The sequence below is a fragment of the Protopterus annectens genome, chromosome 12.part0 (genome assembly GCF_019279795.1).
Source record: "Protopterus annectens isolate FY-2018-M chromosome 12.part0, PAN1.0, whole genome shotgun sequence".
In the NCBI taxonomy this organism is placed as follows: domain Eukaryota; kingdom Metazoa; phylum Chordata; order Ceratodontiformes; family Protopteridae; genus Protopterus; species Protopterus annectens.
Window position 1 is genome coordinate 1123186828 of NC_056746.1, and position 25523 is coordinate 1123212350.

Below are 25523 nucleotides of genomic sequence, written 5' to 3' on the forward strand. Positions count from 1 at the left end.
AATGCTAAAAATACAGAAACAATTTGTGATGCAAATTATGACTCATACTTTGAGTCCCTGCATAAAACTGTCAGTGATATACAACATAATCCTATTCTTTTAAAGCAACTGACTATTATATATAAGAAAATGTTTCATGCAGGGAAGGTGTATATCAATACTAAGGTAGAAAATTGTTATTTTATATGTGGGAAAAAGGCATACAAATGGTTACCTGAGAATTGGTCCGGCAGTTGTTTTTTGGGTTACCTGGTCCCGGCCATACGACACACTACAGCTTTGCCTCATGGGAGAATTTGAAACGTCAGAGATGTTGCGAAGAAACCTGAAAATCCAATCAAGAAACCTGAGAATCCAGTGGGACAGAACGTAGCAGGCTGGAGGAACCATAACTCCATGAAAGACAAAAGTAAACTAGCACACATGGACTTGAGTGACACTATCATATCCTGGGCTGGCATAGCCCCTGCATATGGTGCAGTTAAATCAATTTGGGAACTGAGAATGATATCCAAGCTCCTCAAGGTCATGAGCAATGCAACTTTTTCTGCTCTTGAATTAATGACTGATGAACTGAATGCAATGAGAAATGTGGTGCTTCAAAACCACATGGCTCTTGACTTCACCCTAGCGGCGAGAGGTGGTACATGTGCTTTAATCAAAGACGAGTGCTGTTCGTTCATTCCCGATAATAAGCACGAAATTAATGACCATTTGGAAGTGATCCAACAAGTGTCAGACATGACCAGGCCAGGCCCAAACCCACTGATGGACTTTTTCTAGAATTTGTTTGGGGGGTGGGGTTCCATCCTAATGAACATCCTAATTGCCATTTGTGTGTGATTACTATTGTTAGGAGCATGCATTTGCTGTGGAATTCCCTGCATGAAAAAATTAATCAAAGATTGTATAGACATGTCAGTTTCTGAGACTTTGTATCAAAGTACTGAAATTGAAGAACTGTTGAAAAAGGAAACACTTTCATAAGTTTAAACTGAATGACTCTCTTAGCTGCAAATCCTCAAAGGAAGAGGTTAGGAGAAGAAAACAAACTGGTTATGCTTCTGAAATAGAATAAAAAGTATTAACAGGGGGAAAATGTTAGAAAAATATTTATTAACATATGTGTGCAATGCTTATTCTAATAAGAGAAGATTTAACACATTTTTATTCTATATGCAGCATTAGTTTTATTTGAGACTGCAAATGTGCTTTTCTGAAATTATGCTTTCTGACACTGCAAGATGCACTCTGACCTAGTTTGCTAGCACAGCAAAATACATGTTTATGCCTTGGAAATGTACTGGAAAGCAGGTGATTTTCTGCTAGGTCAGGAAATTAAAAAGGAATAATAATAATTTCTGTAGATCCATTCATTATAGACAATAAGCTCTGTTCGAGTTGATGAAAAAGTGCACAAGTTGCAAGATAGTTAGATATAAAGAACAATAAACTGCTTCAGAAATCTGTACTTGCATTGTGCTTAAATTAGCCATAGTACCTAGACTTGTAACATCACATAGTAAGAAAGTTATAATTGACCAGTGGTCATCAAGGCCATCCTGTTTACTGAAAAATAGTTTTTAAAACTTTGAAGAGTCAGCTAGAAGTATGAGAAATATCTATAAAATAACAGAATTGTGAACTGGTGATCTGCTACGTCAGTCGTAGTGGGCAATGTCTTGAAAGAAAGGTATAATAACTGTGACACTTCCTGATTTAGCCAGACAAACTCTGTAACTGCATTTTTTGTCTCCTTGCGCAAGAATAAAGTTACCTGAACTGAACCTTATGCTTTTGGTCTTTTTAAAGTATTTTTCTCTAACACTTAACAAATGCATTTAGTACATGTTCTTTTACTATTTCATATATTCCTTCTTGATTATAAATTACTTTACATTTATCTTTCAATTCTCTTATTATATTTCCTTCTTTTATTATCTTGCACAAATAAGGTGCCACCTCTTCTTTCTTCCTTATAACAAATATTTTTTTGTTTATATAACTGATTATGAATCTTGACTTGATTCATGTTGTATATTTCTCTTTCCTTTTTCTAATTGTTTTCTGTTTTTCTAATACATCTTTAAGTATTTCTTGACTTAACATTTCACATTCTTCCTTTACTTTTTTCTTTTCTTTTCTAAGAAAACATTTTTATATTTTTCTTTAAAATTTAACCACCATACCATCCAATTTTCATAAATCTCTCATATGTATGTAATGCCTTCAGAGTACATTAAGTTCTTTTCTTTCTCCTAGATCTAATTCTTTATCATTTATCCTGTTAATCCCTTTTCCTATCTTAATATATTCTTCATCTTCTTGTATTTTAATCCAAATTGCTATATGATTAGAAAATCCAATATACTTAATACTTTTTTGTTTTACTTTTAAACTTTCTGAGATTAAAAAAATAATCTATTTCAGTTTTTAGTCTCATCTTTTTATATATCCAATGTTTGTTTTCCCATAACTTTAACTTTACACTCCTAATAATTTCAATAACGATTTTAATGTCACAATTATTTTTTTTTTCCTTTTAGGTTACAATTAAAATCTCCTGCTACTATTATATTCATATTTACATGTATATAGTTAAGTATACTTTTGAACATCATTTCTCTTTCTTTCTTTTTTTTTTTTGTAACAGCTCCATAACTCTATATACACATCCTTTCCATCTTATGCCTAACACTATTATTCTACCTATTTCAACTATGGTAACATCTAGTATCTTAATATCTTTTTTTACATAGTACACATGTACCAGAACATGTTTCCTTACCTATATTCCAAATAACTTTTCCATTCCACAATTTTTCTGTTTCTGTTCTTCCATCTTCCGTTAATAGTCTTATATCTTCTAATATTATAACTTCATTGTCTATTCCAGTGCACTGTTGTAATATACTAATTCTTCTCTTAGTGTTTTTCAAACTGTTCACATTTAAAGCTAACATTCTCAGCTTTTACAGAACAGTTATTATAGTATAACCTTATCCTTTACCTTTCTTATATTTTTTGTACATCATGTTTTTAAATTTTCTTTTCCTTTCCCTAACTCATTTCCCTATTGAATTCTTTTTACATTTTACGTTGTACCATTCTGACTCTTTTTCACTTGTTTCCTCTATAACTTCTTATTTTTCTTTATCTTTTTTCTTTCATGTATAACCTCTATATTAATATCATTTTCTTGTACTTGTTCTTGTGTCACCATTTCTTTTCCCTATTTTCCCTGTGCCACTTCGCTTTCTTTTTCTTGTATATCTAGCTCACAATCTAATCATGAATGTCCAGTATATCCAAATTGTTTTGCATTATGCTGAATTTTACCACATATATAACATTTTTCTTATCATATTCATTTATCAAATGGTCATCTTTTCCAAAAAATAACAGGTGTTTTGTTGCTCTCTGTATTTTACAAAACCTTTGTTTACCATGCACATTAATAACACTTGGTATATGCATCCCTTTATCATTTTCCATTTTTAAAATAACTCCACATTCCCATGTCCCAGTCCAAAGTTCTCCTTCATCATACACTTTTGTAGTATCCAAAACCTCCTTCCACATAGTTATTAGGTTCATTTTTAAGTCTATTGATTCAACCTCAATTCTAAATTGCACCAATACTCTTTTCTGTCTGCCTAAAAAAAAGGTTGAATAACATATTCAGACCAATGATATACATTATTTCAGTTCAAAATTTCCTATAAAGTTCTCCATGACTTCTCCATTTTCAAATAATACATCGCAAAAAGTCTCACTGTTAAGAAGAATAAATGCTCTTGCCTCCTTTGCATTCACACCTAATGGTGCAATCAAGGAGTCCCATATTTCATACCTGTTTAGTCCTTTCTCCTGTTTACTACGTATGCAAATGGTGTACAGTCACTTCATATCTTTCTTTTCCTCCTCTCTTCCTATACCTTTTGTCACAGTTTACATGTATGTCTTCTCAATGGGTTCATCTTTTCTCCCTTCTTCTTCTATCTTCTTCATTATGTCAATTCACAGTACTGTTGTACTGCTTTCTGGTTCACTTTGGTTTACCATTTGTTTTAAATAATCAATCCACAGCACTCCTGACTGGAGGGTTGCAATGATAAATTTATCCTGTTGCTCCATTTCTCCCTCAAATAATTTATGCTGGAACAATTCTTCTGAGTCAGGCCTTATCTCCTCCCATACAACGACCTGTTCCTTGCTCCTTCTCTCCTCCAGTAAGGACTTGCTCTCAGCATTCCCACACTTTCTTTCATCTGACAGTGATTCTGCCAATTCCATATTTTTTTCATCAAAAAACAAAATTTCATCATTCACACACTGGGTTACATCGTCCATGGCTCTGCTGTCTGTCTGGGCTGCATGCGCACCTGGAAAAGAGACAGAGACAAGATGCACCACCATTAGTTCCTTCCCTTATGTTGAAGCGTAGGGAAAGTTCCCCAATGCCCTGGCCAATTTTTCCCGAGTAGTAGGAATACTACATCAGGTCTCACACCCTCAGACAGAGGCTACTAGCCTAGTGAGACTAACCCAATCAACAAAGGGTAAATAAAATAAAAATTGTTGAAACCTGAATGTGTTTAAATATATAATGGTGGTCTGTTGGGTAGGGGTAAGCTTACCTGCAGTAGCCCTGGCATAATATGCGAACTTTCAGTAAGTACAAACAATCCTGCAAAATTTCTGTTTAAGGAGTGGTGATAAAATGCAATTAATCACTTAATTTATTGAACATTATAAAAAATATGAAAAATTGTGTCTCTGTTATACACTAGTGTTACAGCGCCATTTATGTCCAGAGATATCACCCCACTAGAGGTAGCAACATCCTTGACCTGGTCATAAATAACATGGGCAACCGTTGTTCTACAACAATACTTAACTACTCCCTGGTTAGATCCAACCACAAACTAATCACACCGGAAATTCACATCCCTCCCATCCACCCCCCCCCCAACAAAGGTAACCACTGAGAAAAGCTTCTCCAAAGCTAACTTTGAGCTCCTAAAAACAGAGGTGGCTAACTTCATGACACCCATGCAAATGGAGAGTAGTTGCATGACCACTGAATCATACACCAATGGACTGTACAAACACATACACAAATGCATGGATCTTGCCATACCCAATAGAAGCAAGATGCTCTCCTCCAAAGAAAAGGAAGCCAATCTGGTGGTCCCCTGCCATAAACAAACTCTACAACAGAAGGAAGAAACTGATGCAGAATAAGGTGAAGTCCCAAGACTGGCAAAACTCCCTTATCGGCCTCAGCAAAAAGTTGAGATCCCTCATCAAATCCTCTAAATCTAGCTATGAAAACAGAATTGCAGCAGATAGTAAGGACAACCACATGGCCTACTATAGTTATGGAAAGAATCTCCATGGCAGTACCCAGATTTTCTCTGAGCTACTGCACAATGGTACCTCCTATACCAAGCCAACAGATATTGCTAATATAGTAGCTGACAGATTCAGTGCCAACTTTACCCCTCTTCCTCCCAAAGGACCAATCACAATGCCAGTAGATTGCCAGGCACCCAGTATTACTGTTGCACATGTTAAAACAGCACTGTCCAAGGCTAAGAATACAGCTTCCATGTGACCTGACAATATCCCTGGCTGTGTTCTACATGAACTACAGAGTAAACTGGCACCTCACCAGTGTGCCCTGTTCAATCACAGCCTCACCTCAGGCTTTGTCCCTATCAAATGATGGTGCACTGCTACAGTCATCCCTTTACACAAAGGAGGAACAACTACAGACCCTGCAAACTATTGCCCCATTAGCCTGACGAGTCTGATATGCAAAGCTATGGATCACATCATCATGGATCTAACAAACATGGATATAGGGAATCTCCAACCTCTGGATCCCACACAGTTTGGTTTTGTGAATGGTAGATCATGCGACTTCTTTGAGTCAGTCATCAGAGCTGTGGATGAAGTCAAGGTGGTTCATACAGCCTACCTTGATCTGGCCAAGGCTTTTGATACTATTCCCCATTCAAGGATCTTAGAAAAACTCACTAAGCTAGGGATCACCCCCTGCCTCACTAGGTGGGTTGCCAACTGGCTCACAGATAGAACCCACAGTGTAAAAGTAGTGGACTTCAAGTCAGACTGCCAACCAGTCATGAGTGGAGTCCCACAGGGTTTGGTCCTGGGTCCTTTCCTGTTTAGTATCTACTTCTCTGAAGTCCAGGCCAACAGAAAGGGTCTCTGCCTGACAAAGTTCACAGATGATTGCAAGTTGGGAGCTATTATTAACTCCCCAAGTGATGCTGACATCCTACAGAAAGGCCTCACTGAGAGCAACGACTGGTGTCAGAACCCTGGCCTTACGTTTAATGCCAAAAAATGTGTCGGCATCCCCTTTGGGAGAAACCCAATTCCCATGACTTACCACATTGATGTTAGTTCACTGAACACAGAAGGTGTTATAAGAGATCTGGGAACACAAGTTGACAGCAGCCTCTCTTTTGACCACCACATTGCCACTGTGGTCAGAAAGTCCTTCTGTGTGGCACATCTCATTACTAAGGGTTTTGCATCTAGGAAGAAAGAGGTCATTGTCTCCCTCTACTCTTCCCTCATTAGGCCAGTCATCAAGTACAATGATCCATTTGGCATGTACCTCACTAGACACCTGCAACAACTGGAGAGGCCGCAAAAGTACCTCACAAAGAGGATCCCAGGCCTTAAACACTTGTCCTATATTGACAGACTCAAAAAACTCCAACTATTCTCTGTCTCATATTGCCTACTTAGAGGTAATATCTGCTTGACATACAAAGCCATGTCTGATCCAGCTCTGTTAGAAATGCTACATCTAAAGACATCCCAATTCCTCTACATCACATGCTCCAGTGACCTCAACCTCATTACCACAATCAGTAGAACATGCTGGAGGGACAGGTTCGTAACCCAGAGACTGCCCTTGCTATGGAATAGACTTCCCATACATGTCAAACAGAGCACCTCACTGGCCCTCTTCAAGAGAAACTTTGATGAGTGGATGGAAAATAGAAAATTCACACTGGGATCACTCCAGTGGCTCTACTCAGAGGCACTGGGAACTGAGGTCGGGTGGCAAGATGTCAGGTAATCCTATGGGCTAGGTTTGTAAAAGTTCCAGGGCCATTAGCCTAGTACACACCTATGAACCCATGAAGAGCAGAGCACTTAGATCAGTACCCCTTGGTATACCTAGAGGATCAGTTCTTCAACCCTTACTTTTTACTATAGTCATAAATTAAATGACTGTATTGTGGTTGTTCCATATATGTACAGACAGCTCCTGATTACTATATAATGATTACTCTGCAGCATTTTTGACTTTTCTACTATAGTGCTCATTACCAGTCCTGAAATAATTTCTGTACATCAGACTGTTTTGCTTAATTCTACCATGAGGATAAAATAGAAGTAAAATACAGTTTCAATCAGAATGTAATAGACATATGTGCTTAAGTTTTGTAAATCCTTCTGCAGCCAAACTAAAAATATATGACTTTTTGTCTGCAGTACAATCTACAATATGTGTACAGTTCTTAAATATTTTGGCAATATGTGTAAACTTTTTAACATTTTTAATGAATATAAAAGAAAAACAATAAAGCAAACTTATGTAGTTTGTAATTGAAGTGCAAATTATATCTTCCTGCCTCTCATTCAAAACCACAGCAATTATAAATATGATGTGAAAATATAATCAACCTGACCGAAATCTGTCTGCTCCCAGGCAAGAATCCGAGGACTTTAAACACACAATCAATTCTTCAAAGAGATAGCTGAGCCATTAGGAAGTAAATAGTCTTATTGATATGTAAATGTAGGGAAACCTGTTTGTTTGCATCTGTGGTTTTTGTATGACAAAATATATACACCAGATAGCTGAGAAAGAGAACAGCTATGAAATGAAGAAGAATCTTGCAGCCTTTGACTTCTGAATGTGTCTGATAAATTTTAGGCATTTAACTACTTTAAAGGCAGTAATTATATCATTAAAAGATAAAAGGGAAAGAATAGATGTAGATAATTGTTTCATTGTTGCATTTTATTTGTTAAAAAAAGATTACATTCTAGAGCTTTCCATGATTAAAATTTAAATTAACTGTTAACTTTAATGCTTAACTCATTCTTTCATTAAGTATTTTACTTACTCATTTTCAGAAAGCTTGTGGCTGCTCATCTATTTATGTATGTATTAATAACATTGCTAAGTAATGACAAGCTGCTGGCATCCACCTTCCTTGGCTAGGCAGTCCTGCATACTCTGCTATTTGTGTTTATAACTATTTGGTTTGTTAACAAGAGTGAAACAGCAAGTGGGGACATCCATAGCCTGATAACTTTGTGTGGTAACTACTTACAATGGGTCTATATCACTTCGTCGAAATGGCACAAGTTCGAACACTATATGTTCGAACTTCTAACCTCGAAGTCCAAAACCATCGAAGGCTTAGAACAACGATTTTTTTTCCCAGGGAAAAAATCACTGTTCCAAGAAACACACACACAACACATGCACACTAAAAAAACAGCAATCCACACACACACACACACACACACACACACACACACACACACACTTAAAATCCTACATGTAACCCTACACTAAACTGTGCATACACTACTATCTATCCACTTACATTAACCCAAACCCTAACCCTAAGGCCCATCACTATCGCACACTCACCTGACCCGCGCCCTAACCCTACCTCACCTATCCTGCCCTAACCCTAATGTCTGCACTATCGCACACCCACCTAACCCGCACCCTAACCCTAACTCACCTAACCTGTGCCCTAACGTCCACACAATCGCACACTTACCTGAACCCTGACCTGTAACTTTCCACCACAGTGCTGAAAATTGCGAAGCCACAGAAATGGCCCACTGAATTCTTTCCCTGGGAAAGAATTCGGTGTTCCGCGGCTTCGCGATAATCAGTTTTCGAACTTCACGGTTCGAACATATGGTATTCAAACTACTGAAGTTTCGACGAACTGATAGGAACCCACTTACAACTATAAGCCAGAATAGAAAACTGTTGAGCTGGAGAATTTGTTTTGATTTGTTTTATTTTTCATCCATTCATTGGATATATGAAATGCTGCTAAAATGTTTTTCAGGCAAAATCAAGGCCAGGAAGCATAAACTCAATAAACCCATCATGAATAAAATGGCAATCAATACATTTCCATCACTTTAAACACTGAGATGCATAGAGTTAATATGTAAGTTGATTCAGTAACAAATAAGGCATACATTTAGTAAAACTAAATACAGCCAACAGACTAGAGTCACAGACATTTATGAGCAGAAAATAGCCAAGGGTATTATACTGCTATAATAGGGATTTGTAGATAAGCAAGTATCATACATGCTGATACTACTGTAGGCCATGACACTCATAAGAAAGACACAGTAAAATTGTGAAAAAAGTATTTTCTGATATTATTGGAGTAAATAATTCATGATAGCAGAACTAATTTGGCTGTTGCTCTCTTTCATATGTCACCAGTTCTGTCTAAAACTGAAATGAAAATGTTCTAGCTATCATTGCATAAGTATTTTAAACAAAATCTTGACATGAATGTAGGTGAATGAAAATCCCCATCTTATTGAATGAGAAGGCACGGTTTTTGGTAGAGATGTTGCTCTTAAACTTGTTTACATTCATTTGGTAAGGAACCCAACTCAGAAAGAATAAAAGCTATTCACATGGCTAGAATATGAATTATGTGGGTGAGACCATGTGTGTATTTGTTGCAAAATTACTAAGTCAATGCTGTTGCCAAATGAAAGAAATAATCTGCCAACACAGAAATTCTTTCAGGCTAATTATTTAGCTATTAATACAGAATTAAGTAACTGGAAGTACAGGTGGTTGATGAAGGTAATGATACCCAAGAATTCTGAAATTCTTTTTCAGGTTTATATAATATGGAGTATTTTGTTCTTATGTCAGGTAGTAGTAAATGTATTAGTAACCATGCAGAATAGTGGTCAGGAAAATACGAAAGTCTCAAAAAAGGCTAGTTGGCAGAGATCTAAAAGGATACCTAACATGGCTGTCAAAGCTAAGTATCAGGTGTTAAATTCAAGTTTTAGGAGACAACTGAAATATATAAAAATAAATTATGAATTCAAGTTGGCAACTTTTATGGTTGATAACAAAAAACCCTCTATAGGCATTTAAGGTATTACAGGAAGCATCCCAACTTGAATATTACTGTTATTAAAGATGGAGCTCTGATTATCAGACACAGCTTGCCAAATTTTTGACAAGTTTTCAGACTTATCAAATAATTGTTCCACTATGCCTCATTTATTTTAAATAGTAACAGAACACACATGTCCTATTTTGGGACCCTATCAGCTGACTGAGTTTCAAGAAACTCAAATTTCATATGGTGGAGACCATATGATCAAGATTTTGAAAACCTGGAGCTTTTGAATAGAGATTGCGGTACAGTGCGGTTCAGGAAATTTACCCTGTTCCTCACTGTAGTTTGATCTTGAAGTTGGTATATGTAATTTGCAGGGGGTGTAGGCCCCCCCTACAAAAATGTAAAAAAGGTAAATTTTTGTGGGTTTTTTTTTTGTTTTTTGTTTTTTGATGGTCAAGTTATCAAAAACTTGGTCATATGGTTTCGACTCTATGAATTTCAACTTTCTGAAAACTCGATCATCTAACATAGACCCCCTGTTTTAACACTGGGTGTAGCTGGAAAATCACTTAATAAAATTATGTCATATTCTGCATCTGGGTCTGGCAGCCTCAATGGGTACTTAATGCAAAAATCAGTCTGTCTATATTATGTTGCATACTTTGTTATTTCGGCATAGAGTGGAGGAAACATTTGTTCTACATATATGGAGAACAGGTTTTGTTATTTCCTTATTTGAAGGAGGCTACAATTACACACTGACTAGTTACAGTAGAGTTAGTTTCACATTATATACCACATTGGACATTGTTAAGCATATTTTTCTCTTATGGCAGATCATGTCTCACTAACTTATTAAATGTATATCAAAATATATGGGAGTCAGTAGATGTAGGCCTATCAGCAGTAGTCCAAAGCATTTGACTCTGTGCCACATACAGAAATTTTATTTAATTTCTATAAATTGCATATAAATCAGTATTTAATTAGGTGGATAAGAGGCCAGTTGACTGAGATGTCCTTCAAGGTTAAAATTGAGGGCATTACTTTTAATGATAGGATAACAGTTGAGGTTCCTCAGGGTTCAGTGTTTGGACCCTTGTTTAATATCTTCATTTCTGCCTTTCTGTCTCAGTAAGTTAAGTTTGAAGTTTGCTGATGACTCAAAACAGAGTAAATCACTAATCTGGTGAAAGATCAAGCTATCTGGATAGCCTTTACATTTGGGCACTAAATAAGAACACAGGGTTTAATGCCAGTAAGTCTATAACTTTACTCTTTGGTTGTAATAACCCATGTTTTCCATATGCTCTAACATGTGCTAGATTAAGTAATAAGAACAAGGTTAAGGATTTATGAATAACAGTGGATAATCAATTGAAGTACAACAACAATCTCTTATTGATCACAAAGAAGTGCTATGCAGTTATTAAGGACATTTTGCACAGTATTTCAAGTCGTGATGAGAGAAATATAATTTCTCTTTATAAAGCTGTTGAGGCCTTATACCGAGTACTGTAGAACTGCTTGTGCCTATAATTGTTCTCAGCTAATTAGGTTAGAAAAAATTCAGAAGTTTAATATTGATCAGTAATATTCAAGTTGGGTTCCTTCTTGTAATGCCTTAAATGCCTATATAGGGCTTCATTGCTATCAGCAGATAAACTGATATAAGCAACCTAATTAGAGAAATGATTGGTGCAATTGTCCCTGCACTCAATATGGTACAGGTTAGCCAGAGGTGGCTATAATTGTGTACAAATGCATGAATGATACTGCTGTGTTAGCTACAGTTTTTATGAATATAAGACAATATAGTTATGTACTAGGAAAAATACATTTTTGTGAACATACAGTTTATAATACAAACCTGGAGAAGCAATATTTTCTTCTAAGGGCTGGTTGATTATGAAATGAATTGCCACTGGGGATTACAAAGGCCTCTAGTCTTGATGAGTTCAAAGTTGATTTAGACTAATGGTTTGCTGAGAGGGTCTATAGAGTTCCTTGATAGGTGGCAAACCCATTTATGGTCTTTACTGATGATAGGAATTTATTGCATCCACTATCAGTCAGCTGTTAATATGAACTTAAAAAAATAAACGTAACCTTGTCATCAGCTTTCATGGATGCAATGTTCAACCCAAAATTAAGCACTCGGTATCAAACCAAAGTATGGTAGAACATGTAAAAAGTACAGAGAACCAATAAGTAAACATCACTAGATAAAACACCTTAAATGGCACAATAGGAGTCTAAAAGGTGATATTGTACAGGAGGTCTCAAAGAGAATGCTGCAAAAAGGGGTATTTGTGGCAACTTAAATGTTATACACCTTGTTGTGGCTTTCCCTACTAACTGCAATCAAAAGAGAATTATGTGTACCTGAATGATATACAAATATACAAATTTGAATGTATGTGGTTTAACAAGTGGAATGAAACAGAAATGGGTAAGTTGTTGTTACAATAAGGTTATTAAGAACAGTGCTTGTTTAAACCTGTGTGACAGAAACAATTACATCTGTCCACATCATTTAAATGAGTTTTTAGTTGTTTCTTGATGACTGAAATTATTAGAATATTTTTTTATCATTTATATTACCTGCTCTTCTCTGAAATTACATGAACTATACGAAGACAGACATTATGGAACTCTTGGACTACGTGTCACAGGCTGGTATGTGTCTAGCATTGAGCAGCTTTCGACTTTGACCAAGGATGATGCTGCAGTATGAACAGAAGATGACTTACTTTACTAACTGGCTTAATTTGTGGTGTCATTCTAGGGGGATACAATATTTGTCAGCATGGAGGAACATGGTTAACAAACTATGTTGCTTTGCCAAGGATGGTCTGCACCTGTCCACTCAAGGCTTTTGATTACTGGTTAAAACATTGTCCTCACCCATAGAGTCCTTTTTAGGCAATGCCAAACTGACAAACCTTCTAACATTGTGAAATCTGTTTTAACATAGTGAAAACCTATTCAAGTGCAACCTGGACAAGTGAATGGAAAATCGGAAATTCACCCAAGGTCTGACATTTACGGCTGTAATGGACAGAGGCAGCCATTGAATCATTTCCTAACTAACACACACCCCTTAAAATAATCTCTAAGCACACTCATGGGATACATCTGTGTTGCATGGCTAGGCCTATCATGACCCTACTGGTTATTAAAATAGTATACACCTATAAACCTATGAAACTGATATTTCTTTGTGTATGCATATGTGTGTATGCGTGTGTGTGTGTGTGTGTGTGTGTGTGTGTGTGTGTGTGTGTGTGTGTGTGTGTGTGTGTGTGTGTGTGTGTGTGTGTGTGTGTGTGTGTGTGTGTGTGTGTTCATGTGCATGCATGTGTGTGTGTGTGTCTGCAAAAGTTCATTTAAGTACAGCTATGGTGGACAAATGAGGACTGGAAGGCATTGAAACTCAGAGTGTGATGACAAAGGAATCTGGGGAAGATAAGTCAAATACTCTGCTCACTGGATTGCTAAGTGGGAAGCTTGTCATTGGGTGTGGAGGTCAAAGGCTTATAACCAGAGTGACAGAACATATTTACTACATGCTGTTGCTGCCAGGCTGCACTTAGAAAATTACTTAGTCCTTCATATTTGTGTGTCTTGGATGTACTTTTATCTGGGTGATACCAGAGGTTTGACTTAAGACACCAACTTATGGGCCAGTGACACTGGTTGGCAGTAATAGAGTTCAGACCCCATATGTCTGCCACTGTGCTTCTCCTTAACATTAGTTGGCAAGACAAGGATTCAAGCCTCATCTATCTGTGGATCAACTTTCTGTAAAGTTACTAAGAAAATCTATACTTATTGTACTATCCAATGCAGCAGGTAACAGTACTGCCATTACCAAATTTGCTTGCATCCAATAATGTCATGCTTCAAAATGTTATGAGAACTAAACTATTTACCCGCTATTGCATTTGGAGCTAAAATTTGCAGAATATATACAAGATAGGTTCCTGACCCAGAGATTCCGCAGACTCTGGAATAGACTGCCCATACATGTTAAGCAGAGCCCCTCTTTGGCCCTCTTCAAAAGGAACCTTGATGATTGGATGGGAGAGAGGAAATTCACCCTGGGGATCATGTCAGTCACCCTGCTAGACAGGGATCCAGGGAAGTAAATACTGTGGGAAGAAATAGCCAGGGAATTGTTATGGCTAGACTTGTATAGGCCCTAGGGCTGATAGCCTAGTACCAACCTATGAACCTATGAACCTATAGCAACAACCAAAATTATTAGACTCTCCCTAAAGAGCAAACATTTTGTGATAAACAAAACTCACATTACCAAATTTACTTATTCCAAGCCTCTTGTATACATTTGATGCCGTCATAAATCTCTCATCAGCATATCTGGACAGACTGGAAAAGTGTTAAAATAGTGCAGTTTGCTTCAAAACATCCGGAATTGTGTCACTGCCTGTCATTTAAAACAATTTTGGGGAGAAAAATTAAATTACCTGTTAAATAAATTAAATTGGATGTTGATAAGTGGTAAATAAGAACAACTACATAGAAAGAAATCTGTGAGTACAATAATATGTCCAGCATTGACAGATGTACCATAATTACATGTAACAGTACTTCCACTCAGGTGAGAAGGAGCAAACAAGGTATTATACCCATAGCAAACATCTGACTTGTAACAGCAATGTTTGTTGCATATGTAACGGATATTTTGAAAAGCCTAAAAATCTTAAGACAAGTAATATCATTGCAAAATGTCACATAAAGCCAGGAACATAACACTCTATCTAAATAATAAGGGACAATATAAATTGTTGTATTATATAATCAGTAATCTTACAGTACAATGCTGGCATCAACTTGCTACTCTATATTCCTCTGCAAATAGTAATCATGCTTCTAGTCTTTAACTCCCATTGGCACATAATGCTTTTCCCACTTACACCCCACTAACTGTACTTTTAACTTTCATTCCATTGTCAAAATCTTACCTTTTCCCAACAATATCTGTTATATTAGTTACCCAAATGACCTCAGTTAAAAGGCTGCCTTTGCTTACCTTTTGACATACCACTCTTCCTGGCTGGCTGCAGCCTTGAATGCCATATTATTTCTATTAATTCATGTCTACATCTACCCATATCAGTTACTGTTCTGTTAACAATGTCCATAATTCTGTGTATGTCTTCATGACCAAAGCTTCTATATATTGTATAACAATGTAAGCCCTTAAGCATCACTTCTGCCTTGTTACTCTACAAATGCATTCCACAAATTACTAATGGTTGCTGTATTCTAGTGGCTATGTATGTTTGTGTCTTTTGGCTTTTCCCGGTTAGGGGTCGCCACAGCAGAACTCTGGTCCGCTAATGATTGCCAGTTGATTTTTACGTATTGGCTTGCCAGGCCTGACGCACAACCTTCAACGAAGGTACACCCATTCACGCATGTCTCCATGCAGTAGACACTCTAGCTGAGAATCAAACCAGACAGCGTCTTACTGTGAGATGGCAACGCTACCGCAGCACCACCACCATGGGTAGTGGCTATGTATAATCTAATAAATACTCACAATAACCTTGTCACTTCTAACACCCATTCTGTGTTATGGGAATTGTTAAGTAATTCACTTGGGCATATTCTATCCAGATCTTCTTTGAAAATAAGCTGTACTTAGTGAAACTTTCACAATTTTTAAATGCAAATAAATAAAATAAATGTACACATGCATGCATGCATATATTATATGTACATGGATACACTGATTGCATTGATGAACCATTTGCTTGTTTATATGCGACCATGCAATACATAACTTGTAGACTTACATAGCAAATGCATAACCACTACACAGAAACTTTGTATTTATGTTTAGTATAAGGTATGATTAAATTTGGAAGCTGCTTGCCGTTCTAATTTAGTCAGAAGACCGCTTCATCATCTACCAGGTTAGTGTCCATAGCTAACTTATCAAGGCCTTCCTCATGGAACGCACGTATGGTTAACATTTTCAGCTACACTACAGCTTAATAAGTGGACCGTAATTTAAGTTTAATTGTGGCTATACTCTTTTACTTATAGGTTCATAGCTTTATAGGAAGGTACTAGGCTATCTGCCCGAGGGCATTTATAAGTCTAGCCAGAGTGCGTCGGCTTTCACCGCCCCATTGATTAATTAACTGATCCTCTGTCAAGCAGAGCCAATGAAGTGATCCCAGGGGTGTATTTTCTGTTACCCATCCACTCATCAATGTTTCTCTTGAAGAGTGTTAGTGAGGGAATCTGCCTGATGTAATTTGGAATTTTGTTCCAAAGCATGGGGGAGTCTCTGTGACAGGAATCTATCCCTCCAGCATGTTCTATTTATTGTTGTAGTGGGGATTAGCTCACTAGAGTGCGTGGCTCACAGTGACTTGGATTTCTTTAGGTGGAGCATGTCCATCAATTCTGAGTTGGACATGGCTTTGTAAGTCAGGCAGAGATCACCTCTGAGTAAGCGATATGCCACTGAGTACAGCCAGAGTTTTTTCAGTTGGGCTGCATAGGACATATGTTTGAGACTAATAATTCTCTTGATGAGGTACTTATGTGGTCTTTCCAGCTGCTGGAAGAGTCTTGTGAGATACATCCCAAATGGGGCATTGTACTCTATGATGGGTCTAATGAGTGATGAGTTGAGGGGCTCTATAACCTCTTTATTTCTAGATGCAAACCCTTTAGTAATTAGATGGGCCAAATAGAAGGATTTCCTAACTACTCTGGCAATATGATTGTCAAAGGAGAGATTACTATCTACCTGGGTCCCCAGATCTCTTATTACCTCTTCTGTATTAAGAGGGCCGCCACCTATGTGGTAATTCGTGGGTGTTTTGTTTTTCCCAAACGGGATGGCTATGCATTTTTTGGCATTTAGCTTGAGGCCATGACTTTGACACCAGGTGTCCATCTCCGTAAGGCCCTTTTTGAGGATGTCCATGTCAGCCGGAGAGTCAATATGGCTCCCAGTTTGCAGTCATCAGCTAACTTGGTTAGCCATAGTCCTCCTGTGTTTGCCTGTACTTTTGAGAAGTATATGCCAAACAGTAGGGGTCCCAGGACCGAGCCTTGCGGAACACCATTTGTGACTGGTTTAGAGTCGGACCTGGAGCCCGCTATTCTTATCATGTGAATTCTGTCTGTAAGCCATTTGGCAACCCATCTTGTGACATAGGGGTTTATGTTCAGGCTGGTGAGTTTTTCTGTAATACCCGAGTGGGGAATGGTGTTGAAAGCCTTGGCGAGGTCAAGGTAGGCTGTGTGAACCACCTTTCCCTCATCTATGGCCTTGGTGACTGTCTCGAAGAAGTCAACCAGGTTTAGTAGGCATGATCTGCCCTTAACAAAGCTGAACTGGGTCGGGTCAAGTGTTTGGTGGTTCCCAATGTCTCTGTTAATGAGTTCCATGATGATGTGCTCCATAGCCTTGCGGACCAAGCTAGTCAGGCTTATAGGGCAATAGTTACCAGGGTCACTTGTGGCCCCCCCTTTGTGAAGAAGAATAACCATTGCTGTGCGCCATTCTAGGGGCACATAGCCTGTGGAGAGGCTGAGGTTGAACAGTGTGTTTAGGTGGGGGGTTAGTTTGTTCTGTAGTTCGTGCAAGACGCAGCCTGGGACACCATCTGGTCCCACTGACGCTGTGTTTTTAGCTTTTGAAAGGGCTGTTTTCACCTGTGCATCTGTGATTTTTGGGATACTACACTTTTCTGGTATTGTTGTGGGCCCTTTTGGCGGTGAGAGGGGGGTGAAGTTTGCACTGAATCTATCTGCCAGGATGTTGGCAATATCAGTAGGTTCAGTATATTTTGTGCTATTTTGCAATAGTTCAGTGCACATCTGTGAGTTGCCACTTAGATTCTTAACATAGCTAAAGAAGGTTTTGTGGTTATCATTTGAATCCTTGGTTATTTTTCTTTCGAAATTAGCCTTGGATGATTTCATGAGGGACCTCAGTTTCTTACTGATACTGATTAGGGATGTCTTTCCTTCTTGGGATTTGCTTTTTTTCTGAACTAGTTTCCTCCTTTTATTGTATAGCCTGTTTATTGCAGGGGTCCAACCAACTGGTTTCCTTCTCTTAGAGGAGTGAGTCTTGGTTTTGCTAGGGATGGCACAGTCCATGCATTCTTGTAGGTGCTCATAGAGTGCATTTGTAAAGGTTTGTGCATCTTGGGCAGCATTATCCTTTAGCGTGGGGGCTGTGAAACTTACCACCTCTGCCTTAAGTAAGGTGAAGTTTGCTTTAGAAGTTTTTTACTGTGGTTTCCTTAGTTAGCGGTGGTGGTGGGGTGTGGACATCCAGAGTGATTAGTTTATGGTCTGATCTAACCAGTGACGGGTTGACCTCTGGTGTGGACCATCTGTTGACCATGTTGGTGATGACCAGGTCCAATATGTTTTCACCACTGTTAGTGGAGTTTACCAGCTGATCCAGGGCTTTTGAGTTGATGAATTCCAGGAAGCGCTGGGCCTGGGAATTTATACTCGAGTAGTTTTTCCAGTGAATGGTAGGGTAATTGAAATCGCCCAATATCTAGGTGTTTGGTAGGACCTTCATGTTTTCCAGTGTCTCCAGAAAGGTGGAGTGGTGGTCCTGGGTCATGAGGGTGATCTGTAGCAGGCCATAAGTTGCATTGCAGATTTGACCGATGTTAGTTGCACATGGATGATCTCAGAGGTATCATGCTGCGCCACTAACCTGGAGGTGTAGGTATCCTTGATGAATATGGATACACCCCCTCCTTTTGTGTTTTGGTCTGTGTTCTGTGGCCGAAACGTGTGGTATGAGTTGTAGCCCGGTAGTGCTGGGGTGCTCTCTAGAGCTTTGAACCAGGTTTCAGTTACTGCACAGATGTCGACATTCTCCATACTGAGGAGTGCTTTGAGCGCGTGCATTTTGAGATTTAAACTCCTGGCATTGAGCAGCATAACCCTCGTTTTTTTGTTAATTGTGCTGTTTATGGAGGTGGGTTTGACTTTTGAGCCTTGCCTAAAAAAGGCACTATGGGGGCAGCAAGAGCCTTGGCCAGTATTTGAAAGTCTAGGGGTGACAGGTGTAAGCCGTCTCTTGCAAAGCAATGGGGCTTGTCGAGCATGTCGTCCCAGGCTGACAGACACTGGATCCCCCTTGAATGACACCAGAAGCTTTTCCAGTTGTTGAAATTGATCATTTTTTCTTTATACTGAGGTATCATTCTTGGTGAGGGCAGGATGCTACTCAGGGTCAGGGTCATACCGGCCTGGGCTACATGATCAGAGAGCTCTTTCATGTCTCTTTTCATGTAGGCCAGGGAGGTACGTCTCAGGTCATTCTTATGTCATGTCTTACATCACAGATTTCATCTTCTAACACTACTCAGTAATGATGATCAAAGCCTAGTTGTCTTAGTATCATTTTAAAGGATAACATCACACCTCTCAACTGTCCAGATTGTTTCCTCATATTTTTGATCTGTTCCTTATAAAATTTGAAGTTTTCTAGTAAATCGTTGAAGACTGAAGTCACTAAATAATATTACATAATAACAGATATTTGAGTTTCAGACTTCTTATCTTTCAGAAAATACAAAATAGTGCAAAATTCATCATTCTAGCAATTTTTTTTTATTTATAGGGGTAATACTTAATATCTGTCCCTATTTTTGGGCCTTTGTCCCCCCTATTATTTTTCACTTTGTCTAGATTTCTTGAGAGGTTGAGAGGTATGGTGCAATAATTCATAAAAAGTAAGAAAAAATAGAAGCTAGAAGGAAGATAAACTTTAGAGCAATTTGTCTGCTCTAATCACCATTTGAAAACATGGAATATATCAATAACTATGTAAATTTAATTTACATGAAAATGAGCATATTATAGAACTGTTGCTTACAAACGTGAAAAATAGGCTGAAAGGCCTGTAAGATTAAATGTTTTATATATCTTGAATGTTATTTTGTAACAGTCGATGTATTATTCTGAACTAAAAATATACATGCTATGGACAATGCCGCAGAACAACAGAAACACCAAGTATAATTAGTTCAGAATTATATAAAATATTGATATTTAAAACAAGAAATATTTTCCTCTTTTTTGGGGATGCTCTATAAGGGTAAACTTTATTAACTTCATTTTTTTCCTAAAAGGAATATTAGCCAGAAAAAAATTAAAACAAGAAAATATGCTGAAATTAAATAATACAACTGAACTGTTTATGTAAAATATATAGATTGTTGATCAAACTTTGGATGAGTTGAGACCATATTCTTGAAACCAAAATGAGCAATAATGTGTATAAGCTAATAGAAATGAATTAGAGTGAACATGTTTTATGAGAAACGGAGACTAGCCCCAGTATGTCAAAAGGAGAGGTATGGTGAACTGAACTCACTTTGCATGTTTGCTTGGTTTCATTTTGGCTGCTGTTATAAAAACTATGTTCAGAAAGATCACAAACAAGCTCTGCTTGCTGATAAACTAGGAAATGAGTAAAGGAGGTCTACTGCACGTTGACATGACAAGGTTTTCTTAAAACATTCACAAACATTTTGCATCCTGTGACTTTGCTCTCTTTTATATTCTTGTGTCATAGACTAAGAAACATTGATGACATCATTTTCTACGGTGTGGTCAGGCATTTGTAAGTACATCATTTATTATAGTATTCCAGTCTCCATGCAATGATTGACAGGAACATATGCACAAATGATGTCACATGGCTGGGAAAAATAAAGATCCACAATAAGTGACAGGCATAGTGTGGCAGGTGAGCACAATCTCAGCATGTTCTAACTGAATTTTATAGGTGGATCAGTACTCTTTTCTGCAATTCTCAAAGCCACAACTGCACATGTCAGGCATTCAGTTAGCACATCCTAATATAGAGACATTTATTTCATAACATTCTTGCAATTAATCAAATCATGACGTATATCTGTACTGATAAAGTATTTTGTAGTAATTCAGTAAATGCATTTCATTAATTTACCTATCTGTATATTAGGCAAATGTTTCTCTCTTGACCCTCCCTTTCATTTTGCTATCCTTTCCTTTGTTATTATTTTCCTCTTGTTGTCTTATTTCTCTCCATTTTTTTGTATAGCAGCTGCCATGGCAGTTGCAGTGATTTGGCCATGGTTTTCAGCTCTCCAGCAAACCTAATCATTCCCTATATGTTATTTACTTGTATTCAGGCTACTCCAGGAGATATAAAGGGGAACAGATTGAATTCTACCCCTCTGGCTCCTGATGATGCCTTTCCAGCTTGTAGCACCATTGTTCCTTCTGCAGGCACTGCTAGGGGACAAAATATATAACATGCAGGTACTGGTAGAGATGGCGGGGGATCTGATGGACCAGTATCTGGAAGCCTACATCACTTTAGAAAGGCTTCTCCTACAACTGGCAGAGATGCATAACTCCCTGCAATTCTCATCACCACCTAAGGCAGAGTCCACATGGGAGGGTGGTCAGGGTGCTATCTAACCTTCCTAGGAATGTCTGAAGCAGTGCAATACAGAAGTCCATATCCACCCTAAACCCCATCCTGGTATATAGGTTCATAGGTAGGGACTAGGCTATTAGCCCTAGGGCCTATATAAGCCTAGCCAAACAGTACCCTGGCTTTTGCCACCCAAGAAAATGATTTTCCTGTGCCCCTGTCAAGCAGAGCCACAGAAATGATCCCCCAGGGAGAATTTCCTATCTCCCATCCAATCATCAAGATTTTTCTTGAAAAGTGCTAATGAGGAGCTTTGTTTGATATAAGTAGATAGTTTGTTCCAGAGTATGTGAAGTCTCTGAGACAGGAATCTATCCCACCAGCATGTTCTGTTTATTGTGGTGACAAGGTTTAGGTCCGTAGAGTGTGTAGCTTGGAGTGATTGGGATTTCTTTATGTGGAGCATGTCCTACCCTGTTTGTTGACCCATAGTCCCTCTCATAGTGCTCCCTCTTTGTTTTTGTGCCTCCCCTCTACAATCTCCCCCAACCTTCAGTGTGTCACCACATCCCTTGTTAGTCTTTGTCTATGTTAAATGTCTGTACTTTTGTCCCTGCTTCTGATCCTCAGCTTCTTACTGTACCTTTACACTTTGCATCCTTCCCCAGCTTCCATTCCTTAAAATATAAACAATTGGCACCTGTCCCAAAAATCTGTTCTCCCTCTGCCTCCCCATGTCCACCCTTACTTTTCATGTTTCTACTCTGCATTCTTCACTACTCGCTACACGGTTTTCCTACAGTTTTGTTAAGCTACTTTCATCCCTTTTGTATGACTGAGAAACAGATTTCATAACTGCAGTGTCCTCTTTAAAGTAGCATGCTTCTTTTCCTGTCTTGTTACAAATTAGCACATCGTGCAGCAAGCTATGTGCATTCACTCTGCTTATCACTTTTCCTTGTCACATCATTAGCCATGACAATGAGTTCCCATCCTTCACTGCATGCGGCCCCTTCATAGCATGAGTGGGTTGACTAATTAGAAGAAAACTAAGCTGGGGATTTTCACCTCATTAGTTAATAATGAACATTGAGCCACATCGCACTGTGAGCTATACCTGCAGAAGGCCCTCCATGATTGTACTAAGCATATTTCTGAACCCATAGGTATGTTACTTTGCCTTTTCCCCAGCCTCATAAAATATCTGTTGTATTTTAAATAGCTTTGGTCTGTCATGTGTATCACATTTCCTGTATGCCTGTCTCAAATGCCCTGAGTATACCTTATTTCTTCATCCTTTATTGCTTGTATTATTGAAAATTTGGGATTTAAGTATAGCTTACCAAATCCAAAAATGTCATAGGGGTGCATTCATAGGTTCATAGGTTCATAGGTTTATACTAGGCTATCTGCCCTAAGGCATTTATAAGCCTAGCCCAGAGTTTTGTGGCTTACGCCACCCCTTATGTTAAAAAATACTGTGCCCATTAGTTTGTTGTGCCTCTGTCCAGCAGTGACACAGAGATGATTCCCGGGGTAAACCTATGATCTCCCATCCACCGGTCAAGATTTCTCTTGAACATAGCCAGCGAGGTGCTCTGCCTCACATGGACTGGGATTTTATTCCACAACATAGGGAGTCTCTGGGTGACAAATCTATCCCTCCAGCATGTCCTATTTATATCTGTGCTAAGGTTTAAGTCGCTTGCTCTAGTGGATCTGGTAGATTTGGATTTTTTGAGGTGGAGCATGTCCATTAATTCCGGGTTGGACATGGCCTTGTATGTCAGGCACAGGTCACCTCTGAACAGATGGTATGCGACTGAATAGAGCTGGAGTTTCTTCAGTCTGGCAGCATATGACAGATTTTGGAGTCCCTTTATCCTTTTGGTGAGGAACTTTTGGGGTCTCTCCAATTGCTGCAGGTGTCGGGTGAGATACATCCTGAATGGGGCATTGTACTCGATCATTGGTCTGATAAGTGAAAAGTACAGGGGAACAATGACCTCACTTGATCTGGATGTTAATCCCTTCATTATCAGGTGGGCAATGTAGAAGGTTTTTCTAACCACTTTAGCAATGTGAGTGTCAAAAGAAAGGCCACTGTCAACCTGGGTCCCCAGGTCCCTGATAACCTCTTCTGTGCTTAGTGGAGTGCCACCTATATGGTAGCTTGGGGTTACCTTGTTTTTCCCGAAGGGTATGACTATACATTTTTTGGCATTTAACTTCAGGCCATGGCTCTGGCACCAGCTATCAGTTTCCGTGAGACCCCTCTGAAGAATATCTGTGTCCGATGTACTTTCCACTATGGCTCCCAGTTTGCAGTCATCTGCAAACTTTGTCAGCCATAGTCCTCCTATGTTTGCCTGTACTTCTGAGAAGTAGATGCCGAACAACAGGGGGCCAAGGACTGAGCCCTGTGGGACACCACTTGTGACCGGCTTGGAGTCTGACATGGTGCCAGCTACTCTAACCCTGTGGGTTCTGTCCTTTAGCCAGTTTGCAATCCATCTTGTGACATATGGGTTTACATTTAAGCTGGTAAGTTTCTCTATAATACCCGAGTGTGGTATTGTGTCAAAAGCTTTTGCAAGGTCAAGGTAGGCTGTATGGACTGCCTTTCCCTCATCAATGGCCTTGGTGACTGTTTCGAAGAAGTCGACCAAGTTCAAAAGGCATGATCTTCCCTTGACAAAGCCAAACTGGGTCGGGTCCAATGTCTGCAAGTCCCCTATGTCTTTGTTTATGAGTTCCATTATGATCCTCTCCATAGCTTTGCAGACCAGGCTTGTTAAGCTTATGGGGCAGTAATTATCAGGGTCCATAGAGGCACCACCTTTGTGGAGTGGGACCACAGTTGCCATACGCCACTCCTTGGGCACGTATCCTGTGGTAAGGCTAAGATTAAACAGCTGCCTTATGTGCGGGTTTAGTTCCTCATTGAGTTCATGTAGCACACAGCCGGGGACACCATCCAGTCCCATTGATGCTGTGTTTTTAGCTTTAGAGAGAGCAGCTTTCACCTGCGCATTGGAGATGTCTGGGAGGCTGCACTCCGCTGGGATAGTTATCTCTCCTTTTGGGGGGGAAAGGGGGGTGAAGTTTGCACTGAACCTGTCTGCCAGTATGTTGGCAATGTCTGTGGGTTCAGTGATTTTTGTATCATTTTGGACTAATTCTGAGCATATCTGGGAGTTTCCACCCAGGTTTCTAACATATCTGAAGAAGGCCTTATGATTGTCTTTTGAATCTATGGCAATTTTTCTCTCAAAGTTGGCCTTGGATGATTTTATGAGTGCTCGTATTTTTTACTAATAATGATCAAAGGTGTCTTCTCTTTTATGGATTTTGCTCTATCATGTAACAGCTTTCTCCTCTTATTGTAAAGTTTGTTTATGGCTGGGGTCCACCAGACTGGATGTTTGCCCTTGGTGGAAAGAGTCTTGGTTTTATTAGGGATTGCCTGATCCATGCAGTCCTGGAGGTGTTCATAGAAGGCATTTGTAAGGGCTTCCGCAGCTTGGGTTGTGGTTTCCACTGGCTCGGGGGCCTTGAAGGATACCACACCAGTCTTGAGTAGTGTGAAGTTTGCTTTAGAGAAGTTTTTCACTGTGGTCTTTTTTGTTTGGGGTGGGGGCGGGATGTGGATATCCAGTGAGATTAGTTTATGATCTGATCTCACCAATGAGGGATATACTTCTGGTGTGGAGCATTTTGTCCCCATGTTTGTGATGATGCGATCTAGTATATTTTCTCCTCTTGTGGGAACGGTGACTAGTTGTTCCATGGCATATGAATTTATGAGCTCCAGGAACCTTTGGGCTAGAAAGTTTGGGCTTGAGTAATGTTCCCAGTCTATATTCGGGTAGTTG